General features: G+C 38.1%; 1 pseudogene; it reads left to right on the top strand.

Annotated features, from left to right (window-relative positions):
• Nucleotides 1–10,052: 10,052 nt before the first annotated feature.
• On the top strand, nucleotides 10,053–10,149 carry LOC124985979 (uncharacterized; annotated as a pseudogene).
• The last annotated feature ends 228 nt before the right edge of the window (nucleotides 10,150–10,377 follow it).

Below are 10,377 nucleotides of genomic sequence, written 5' to 3'. Positions count from 1 at the left end.
CTTTTAAATTTTTTTTTTTTTTTTAATTTGAGACATGGTCTCATTACGTTGTCAAGATGGCCTTGAACGTGCAATCTTCCTGCCTCAGCCTCCCAAGCAGCCAGGATTACAGAAGTGCACCACCATGCCTGGCTACCCTGCATTGTCTAACATATTCTAGTGGGTTCTAATACTCTCATATCAATATTTTTTAGGGTACCATGTGTACTCCAAGGTTATGAAAAACTTTAAAGTCATGGTTAAAACTTTGGAAGTTCTAAATTTACAGAAAAATAGATCACTTGGAATTGTGTTCATCCTTTTCAATTCTTTTGTCTCTTTTAAAAATTTTGAGGTTTCTCCACTCTATTCCTCCACAACCACACACCCACACATTGAGTAGGAATTCTAGGAATCTGTCTGTACATATTTTTAATAGTCAAATAATACTATAAGCTTCTGAAGAAAAAAATAAATGGTTTAATAATTATAACCAGATAAATAGTTTCACAGCAGAGCCAAATATGCTTTTTTCTTTTCTTGTGGTGCTATGGATTGAACCCAGGGCTTTGGCATGCTACACAGATTCTATATCACTGGCTACCTTCCCAGCCCCCTGTCTTGGCATTTATAATGCATCTAAAAACTCCAAAATAAGTTTCTCTGTTGCTTCTTTGCTTCTGATTTTCATTTTTAGTGGTGGGGAACCAGGGTTTGAACCTTGGGATGCTTAAAGACTAAGCCACATCCAAGTCCTTTTTCATATTTTATTTAGAGACAGGGTCTCACTAAGTTGCCTAGGGCCTTACTAAGTTTCTGAGGCTGTCTTTGAACTCTTGATCCTCCTGCCTAAGCCTCCTGAACTGCTGATATTACAAGCATGCACCAACATGCCCAGCTACTTCTGATTTTCATGTTGGAGGTTTACCTCATAGATCTGGTGATCATTGATTGTTCAGTTTACATTTAAGAGTGACTGATGGATATCACTTTAGTGACAGAGGGATATCTATTTGTATTACAAATATTAGTCTTTTTCCTTGGCTGTTCTATAGGGTTGGAGTGACGAGAGGATATGGGAAGTAGTTACAAGCAACCTACCAGGAAAAGGGGCTGGAGGTCTCATCATTTAATATACGGATTTTAATTTAACCCATCTATAGATTTGGTGGTCAGTGGGTACTAGGGATCGAACCCAAGGGTGCTCTACCACTGAGCTACATCCTCAGTCCTTTTTGTTTTTTATTTTGAGACAGGGTCTCACTAAGTTGCCCAGCTTGGCCTCTAACTTGTGATCCTCCTGCTTCAGCCTCCCAAGTCACTGGAATCATAGGTGTGTGCCACTGTACCTCGCTTCTGTAGGTATTTTTAATCCAGCCTGTTGCCACGTCGAGATCCTGCGATTCAGCTCTCCTTCACAACAGCCTCGCTCCACAGTGAACCTCAAGTGGCATTTCAAGAGTGGAGTGGGGTGGGGTTACCTGCCACCATGGGCCTGGCGGGAGATTTGGCGAGGGATCATTTGTTATATCGTCCTTTCATTTTCAGTGCCATATCTCTTCCCGCTGTGTCAAGTTACAGCCAATTCCTGAATATATATAGGGGTCAATTTTTAAAACCTTATTTTGAGATGTTTTTAAAAATAAAAATTGCTATTAATACAGAACATTGAAAAATAGCATTATGATACTTGTAAATATGTTTCCTTCTCCCTGTATTTTGTTGTCTTTGACCTTGTCTGTTTGATGTTTGTTATGCACAAAATTTGTTTTTTAAATTGAAGTTTTCAAAAGTTATGGCTTCAGCTTTTTTGTTGTTATATTTATCAAGTCTTTTCCAAAGAATGAAAACATATTGCCCTGTCTTCCAGAATTTTATAGTCTCTGTCTTTTTATTTTTGGGGGAGGGGGATGAATCTGGAATTCATTTTGCTGTAAGATAATCATATAATGGTAGATATTATTTCCCCTAGCTGTCTATTTAGTGTTTCTGCACAATACTTGAATTGTTTATCCTTTTTTGATCATTTAAAATGCCATTTTTAAGAAGGGTAGTGGGGAGGGGAAGGTGGGAGGATAGGAGGGAAAAGTGGGGATCATGAACTGAAATCAATTTCTATGCATGTATGAGTTTGTTGAGATGAACCCAACTACTATGTATAACCATAAAGCTCTAATAAAAAAGGCAAAAAGAATTAAAATAAAATTCCATTTTTATATTAAATTCTCATTTGAATTAAGATCCTTTCTAAGTTTCTTTTTTATAGTTTTTTTTTTTTTAAAATTCATGCTCCATTTATCACACCATTTCAATGATTATTGTAGTTTAATAATAGGCTTAACTATCTGGTTTGCTAATTTGGGGTTTAATAATAGGTTTGCTATCTTCCTACAGTGATCTGGAGAACATCCCAGTAAATGCTCAGGTCAAATGCCTCACAGTAATCCTTTCTCTTTCAACACAGACTACATCCAATCTATCGCAATTCTGCTCCATTCTACCTTCAAAATACTTCCTGAATCTGACCAATTCTCTCCCACTTCACCCTGAGCAAAGCCATTACCATTTCTCTCATCTGCATTATTGTAATAGCCTCCCTAGTGGTTTCCTTGCTTCTGTGTTTGGTGCCCCTACCAGTTTAGTCTCTGCAGAGATGTCTAGGTTGTTTGTAAATCAGAAGTTAATGTCCAACGATTCTCAGTGTAACACTTCATCTTACTCAAGAGTAAAAGGGAAGTACTCACCTTGGCCAACACAGTCCTAACGACCTCTTTGACCTCATCCTCTCCTACTCCCTCTGTCACTCAGCTCCAGACCCAGGAACCTCCTTGCTTTTCCTCAAACACATGAACGAACACACTAAGCGCAATCTACCCGGCCTTTACAATGGTCATTCGAGTTGCTTGGAACTCGTTTCCCTCAGATACCATTTAGTTGGTGGCAGAGATGGAAGACAGGGAGAAGAAAGTGTAAATCGTTCATGTCATGATTTATTTTTTCTTTTCTTTTTTTGGGGGGAGGAGGCGGGACTGGGTTCAATTGTTGGGAATTGAGCCCAGTGTCTCACATACACTAAGCATTTGCTCTGTCACTGAGCTATACCTACAGCCCCTCATGTCATAATTTCTTATTACAAGTCTTATTATATGTCTGATCCAGACACCTACGAGATTAAATATACTTCATAATAAAAGTAACAACTAAAAAAAATACAAACTGTTCAAATAGAAGAAACACACATACCAAGACAAAATAAGCATAGAACATATAGTGAAATATTATTTTAAAAATGAAGCCAAACAGTGGCCCATACCTGTAATCTCACCTACTTGGGAGGTTGAGGCAGGAGGATCAGAAACAGGGCAAGACCCTGTTTCAAAATTTAAAAAAGAGAAAGAAAGAAACAAAGAAACAAACAAATAAACTGGGAATAGAGCTTAGTGGTAGAATACTTGCCTAGCATGCACAGGCTCTGGGTTCAGGTTCAATTACCAATACTACAGGAAGTTAAAAATTAAAAATTAAAAAACTATTGAGCCAGGCGAAGTGGCACATGCCTGTAATCTCAGTGACTGGGGAGGTTGAGACAGGAGGATCAAGAGTTCAAAACCAGCCTTAGCAAAAGCAAGGCGCTAAGCAACTCATTGAGACCCTGTCTCCAAATAAAATACAAAAGAGGGGTGGGGATGTGACTCAGTGGTTGAGTGCCCCTGAATTCAATCCCCAGTACCCCCCACAAAAAAGCTATTGAACTATGACTCATCTGTTATATTCAAGAATCGAAATATGTTAAAGTATAAAAGGAACCGTGTGGTGGTACATACCTGTAACCCCAGCAATATGGGAGCTGAGGCAGGAGGATCCCAAGTTAGAGTCCAGTCTCAGCAATTTAGGGAGAACCTGGCTGAAAATAAAATACAAAAAGCTAGGAATGCAGCTCAGTGGTAGAGTACCCCATTCTATACATTGCACACAGAGCACTGATTTTTTTTTTTTTTCCCCAGTACTGGGCATTGAACCCAGGGATGAGCTCCCACTGAGTTATATATCCCCAGACCTTTTTATTTTTTATTTTGAGACTGAGTCTTGCTAAATTGCCCAAACTTGATCCTCTTGCCTTAGTCTCCTGAGTTGCTAGGATTACAGGTGTGCACCATGGTGCCCAGCTTTAGAATCTAAACTACAAGTACCTAGAAAACTTGAAAAAGTAAGGGTTTTCTAAGAAAATGCAAGTAAAAAGGAAATGACTTGGGCTAGGAATATAGCTCTGTTTGACTAGTATGTGCAATTCCCAATATCTCAAGAAATAAACAAAATAGAGTGAGAGGGCATATCATGCAAATTGGATAGCATAAGCAAAGATACAGAAGCCAGAATGTGGAGACATGCTGGTGAAAATATATGAACAGGGATTTAAATATCAGGCAGGAATTTTAGGGGAGTAGTATATTTTAAAACAAGAAAGTTAGGGTTGGTCCATGAAGGACCTTGGGTGTCCAGGTGGGGAGCTCAGATTAAGTCCATTAATTCATGTGGACATGAATGATATATGTACTAGAGTTTCAGAATTTTTAAAACTAGGTTAATCAAAAGACAGGGAAGGCTGCATGCCTGTAATCCTAGCAAGAGGCTGAGGCAGGAGGATGACAAGTTTGAGGCCAGCCTCAGCAACTTAGCAAGACCCTAAGCAATTTGATGAGATCCTGTCTCAAATTTAAAAAAAATAAAGAGAACTGGGGATGTGACTCAGTGGTAAAGTGGCCCTGGGTTCAATCCCCAGTATAAGGAAAAACAAACAATCAAAAAAAGACAGGGAAGCCAGGCATGGTGGTGCATACCTGTAATCCCAGTTCCTCAGGAGGCTGAGGCAGGATGATCCAAGTTTAAGGCTAACCTAGGGAATTTAGCAAGACCTATCGAAAAATAAAATCAAAAGGACTGGGGATGTATTTAGGGGTGGAGTCCCTACCTAATGTGTACAAGGCCCTGGGTTCAATTCACTATACCAAAAAAAAAAAAAAAAAAAAAAAAAAAAGGAAGACAAATGCAAATGTATTTTACTTTGTATATTTTGTTGTGTATGGATTGCAGAATTCAAAATATTGGACTTCCAGCTACTTAGAGCTTTTCTTGCTGCACTCAATTTACTTCTCTGAGGTCATCATGCCTAACAGAGGACTAGACATTATAGTGAATATTTAATCACCATTATTGGCATTCTAATTATTGATTGATGCTTTGTTAGAAGGCTAGATAGCAGTCCACTCTAAGGGAGACTTGAAAAATAATTGATGGAGGGTAGAAAGATTGTGTAGTGCAGAAACTGGAAAGTGAGCATTGGGAAGAACTGAAATTGAGAGGAGCCAGAATTAGAATAACAAATAACAACACAACTTCTTGGCACTGATTATGTATGGACATTTGCGTTTTGGGTGTATTATCTGGTTTATACCTTGCAATAACCCTTTGAAGTAGCTGTTACCTTTCCTATTTAACACACACAGGGTTGGAGGTTCAGAGGGGTTAACTGATTAGAAAAAGGTCATACAGGTGATATAAGAAAGGTGGGGCCAACAGCTACAGCCAGCTTTATCAGTCAATAGTTACTCAAATAGGAAGTAGAAAATAGTAAAAAAAAAAAAAAAAAAAAAAAAAAAAAAGAAGAAGAAGAAGAAGCAAAAGCAAAAGAAATGCACAGTATCTTCTTCCAGCAACAAATAAAGGAAGGATCAGAAAAAAAATCAGGGAGAGAAATTTTGTTGTCCTCTGAAGAGGTCAAAAGGTCAAAGGAACCTCATATACTAATGGGATATCTGCGTATTCCTCTAATATTACTGAAATATAAAAAGGAAGATCAGAAGTCTCAGAAAAAATACTTGATCAGAAATCTCTGCAAGGATTATCTGTTGCTAGGATTAGTTTCCAAGTCAGTTGGTTTTGGGGGATTATATAGGTGAAAGGTTGATGTACAATCTCATTTTGCCTAGTTTTATGTCTTAAATGTAATGAAGGAGTATGTTGTGAGGCTTGTGGTTTATGTGTGAAGAAATATCTGAAGGAGTAATGAGATCTAAAAACAGTTTTTGCAGGAAATAGCATTAAGTGGTGAGCCAAAGATTGCTCACGTATGTTATTTTTCAGGAGTGAAATTGCTATTGGAGATAATATGATTTGGTGGAAGACATTTCATGGTAAATCAACATAATATATTCCAGGGTAGTTTTCATATGCAACATGGGAATATGAAGGTTTTTGTGGCACTGGGACAAGTGAGTCCTAAAATAAACCCTCTGAAATCTTATATCCAATTAGAGACTATTTTAGATGTTGTGTATACTGAGATCTGTGTCATAAATGGAAGTCCAGAGAGCATTTCAGGTTGAATCTGTCAAAGGACAAAATTGCAACAATTTAAAGATATTAATTGACTTTATTTTCAATTCTAGAATAGAACCGTGTTTTATTCTATAAAATAGATTAATTGTTCTGCTGAGTTGAGCAGAGGAGGCTAGTTTTATAGACAGAAATGCTGAAGAAAGTAGAAACAAAGAGCAACAACAACAAAAAAACCAAAATGGAGTGGTCATTTCAAAGTTCCTTCCCTTGCCAGGAGGGTGGAGAGGCATGGGGGAAGACAGAAAAATAGAAAAATAATTGAAAGAAGGAAAAAGAAGAAAATTAGGTGCCCAAATTTCAAATCCCTTATTTAAAATAACATAGTAGTTACATAAAACCTAGGAATATCCTACCATATACTTTAAATCTAGGTAACTTATAATGCCTGATTCAATGTAAATGCTAAGTAAATATTTATTATACTGTATTGTTTAGGGAATAATTACTTCAGGGGTCATAACCCCAGTGACTGGGGAGCTGAGGCAGGAGATTGCAAACTTGAGACCACTTTCAACAATTAGAAACACTTTCAACCATTTAGAAAAAAATGAAAAAAAATTGAAAAGGGCTGGGGATGTGACTCAGTGGTAGATCACCTCTGGATTCCATCCCCAGTACTGCAAAAGGATAAAAAATGATTTAAAAAAGGAATAAAGATGAGAAGGAAAACAGTGTACATGCTCAGTACTGATGGATAGCCCCTGCCTTTTTTGGTGCTGGGAATTGACCTCAGGGCATTGTGCATTCCCAGAAAAATTTCAGTCTGTGGTTGGTTGCATTTGTGGATTCAGAACTTGCAGATACAGAAGGGTGTATAATTCACATGTTTGTATGTGATAAACAAGATGATCTATTGCTGCAGAAAACACACAGGACTTCAAGTCAGCATGTAGCTGATTTTGACTCCTACTCTCCCCTTGTGTGACCTTTGCAAGGCACCTAAGTTTTCAGACTATCTATAACATGAAGACAAAGAAACACTACCTACTACCCCACAGGGTTGCTGCGACAATCAACTGAGATAATATAGAAAAGTATTTTGTAATCTCCATAAAACCCTGTTACCAATATGATAGTTTTCATAGGCAGGTTCTTAGGAATCATCTGATTAAAACAGAAAGCCCAAATGATTGAGAATAAAGAAAATTTAATGGCATTTGCAGAAGAGGAAGTTGTCATGAAATTCCATCTCACACAGAACTCTTCTTTCACTGCTTTGACCTGTGATCACAAATAATTGAGGGTGAGGATATTTGCGCTAGTGTCATTGAACACACAATTGTAACAGGTTCTTCTTTCCTTATTGTGTGCTTAGTATTTTAAGAACTAGCTCATGTTTGATTTTCTCCATGCAGTTGTGCATGCCCGATACATATGTGTGTGTGTGTGTGTGTGTGTGTGTGTGTGTGTGTGGTACTGGGGACTGAATCCAGAGTCTTGTACATGCTAGGCAGCACTTTACCTCTGAGCTACAGTCACAGCCTTTTGTATTTCAAAACAGGGTCTCGCTAAATTGCTCAGGCTGGTCTCAATATTGTGATCCTCCTGCCTCAGCCTCTTTAAGAGCTGAGATTACAGGAGTGGGTCACTGCAACTGGTTCCAAGTTCTCTTTTCCCAATTATTGGAATTTAAAGAGCTCTTTCCTCTGGATCTCTCTGAACTTTTTGATTGTACAATTTCCTCCCTTCCTTCCTCCCTCCCTTTCTCCCTTCCCTTCCTTTTCATGGTGTGGGGGATCAAAACCAGGGCCTCCTACATGCTAAGCATGCACTGTACCATTGAACTGCATCCCCAACCCAGTTTACTTCTTTTCCAATTGTGTACTTCATATGTTGATTTGTATCTCTAAAGTGATGTTTTATCTTGTAAGACATCATAAATACCATTCATAAATTCATGCAGAGAAAGAGATAAACACCTCGAAAATTGACTCTTTGCTTTAAGAGTAGGAATGTATGGAATCCTTCTGATGGAGCAGGAACAAAGTCATTACCCTTTGGAAAACAGAAGATTAAGGTTAGAGAAACATGTTCTGCACAGGAAGTGTTATTTTAAATATTTCCTATAGTTTAGGATGTATTTGAAGGCAATGCAAGATTAGAAATTTTATTGGATATTACATGTGGAGTTTCTTAAAGCTCTTATCCCAAGTGTGCATTTTTCTGTACTCGCTGATAAAAGAGCAGTTTGAGATCTATTTGCATTTTTATTTCAAAATTTTATTTAGATCTACTTGTTTTGATCTGTTTACTCTCTAACATTTGATTCTGTCTTTAGGGTTTACATTCTCCCCTTTCTTAGGATATTGATTAAAAACTTGTTGAAACGGTTTCTTTCAATCAAGTGGTACAGTAACCTCAGTCACTAGTATTGCAGTTCTTCTAATCTTCATAATATGTTAATGAGAAACATAAGATAAAGACTTTGACCTACTGTACTCTTACCTTGGGTAGAAAGGTGTGGCCAGCACTCCCCCTGGTGGGCATGGGAATTTCCAGAACTTTGCCCTTCCTCCACGACTTTGCTTCTAGGAGCAGATATTAATTAACTCAGCAGGCTGGAGGATGACAGGGACACTACCACATGAAGGAAGGTTTGGGATACTTCTCTCAGTTCAAATTTCCAGTCTTGTCCCTTTGTGTGGTGTGTTGATTGCTTTTATCCTTCTCCAGTTTCTTCTTCGGTGCCTTTTAGACAGCGTTGACCAGAAGGCATCACAAACAAGGCAACCTTATCTACCAAATCAATTAGAGTTGGTTGACTAGAGTTACAGCTAAATTAGTTTCTGATTAAGAAAATGGCTTCTTTGAATTGAAAGTCCTGACTCTGCAGTAGTAATGATTCCTATAGCGTTCCGATATGCTGCTGAACAGCTGAATATCAATGGTCAATGAATAATTGAGTACACTTACCAGGTGTCCCTGGGCATTGTATAAAGGGTGCAAAACAAAAACTGGGGAGGCCGTTGTTTTTGACTGAGCCACTGCACTAGGCCCAAGAGACAAGAAGAAGCCAAAATGGAATCACTCCTGCTGCCACTTAATCAAAAGGAAATTTAAAGGAAACACAAAGATCCCCAAAAGACCAGTTTTTCTGATAACAGGAGATTCCAGTCTACCTGAGTCAGCATAATAAGAAAGTGACTTCTGCTTTGCTTCTTACAAGAGTTACCTGGGGTTAGCGGTATAGTTCAGTGGTAGAGTGCTTTCCTGCCATGCATGAGGCCCTGGGTTTGATCACCAGCAGGTAAGGGGGATGTAACCTGATGTTAACCAATCAGTTTTATTTATTGTTCTGTGTCCTTACTATCACCTTGTAACCCCTGACCCCCAGGCTTCTGCTGTTACCCAGTGGGAGCTCTCATTTTATTTTGTAGAATGGAGGCTGCTTTCATTTCATGAATTATTGATAAAAGTCAATTAGATCTATAACTAATTTGTTGTGATTTTGTCTTTTGACAAGTGCTTCATATGCATTTAATTTTCATGACAGCTCTGTGAGATTGTCCTCTTATCCCTATGTTATGAGGGCTTAGAGAGGTTAAATGACCTGACCAAGAGTTCCTGGCTCCTTGTTAGGGATTCCCCCCAGGGAACTCATTAAAGGGCAGTGAATACTGAGAATGTGTATGATATAAACTGATAAACTAATCCTCTTCAGAATTACATTGTGGTATGTGCTTGTTCAGTAGCACATATACTAAAATTGGAACAATACAGAGATTAGCATGACCCCTGCACATGCATGACATTTATGAAGTATTCCATATTTTTTAAAAAAAATTACTTTGTGGTATGGTATAGCTTCTGCACTTCTATGTTTATTGCAGCATTATTCATATTAGTTAAGAAATGGAAACAACCTAAATGTTCATCAACTGAAGAATGGATAAAGAAATGTGGTACATGTATGCATGGAATACTATTCAGCCATAAAACAGAAAAAAATCCTGTTATTTATGACAACATGGATAGAAGAGATCACTAGGTTAAACAAAATAA

This window comes from Sciurus carolinensis, chromosome 5 (assembly GCF_902686445.1).
Source record: "Sciurus carolinensis chromosome 5, mSciCar1.2, whole genome shotgun sequence".
Taxonomy (NCBI): Eukaryota; Metazoa; Chordata; class Mammalia; order Rodentia; family Sciuridae; genus Sciurus; species Sciurus carolinensis.
Note: the sequence above shows the minus strand (reverse complement) of the source record. Positions and strands in the feature narration are given on the sequence as shown.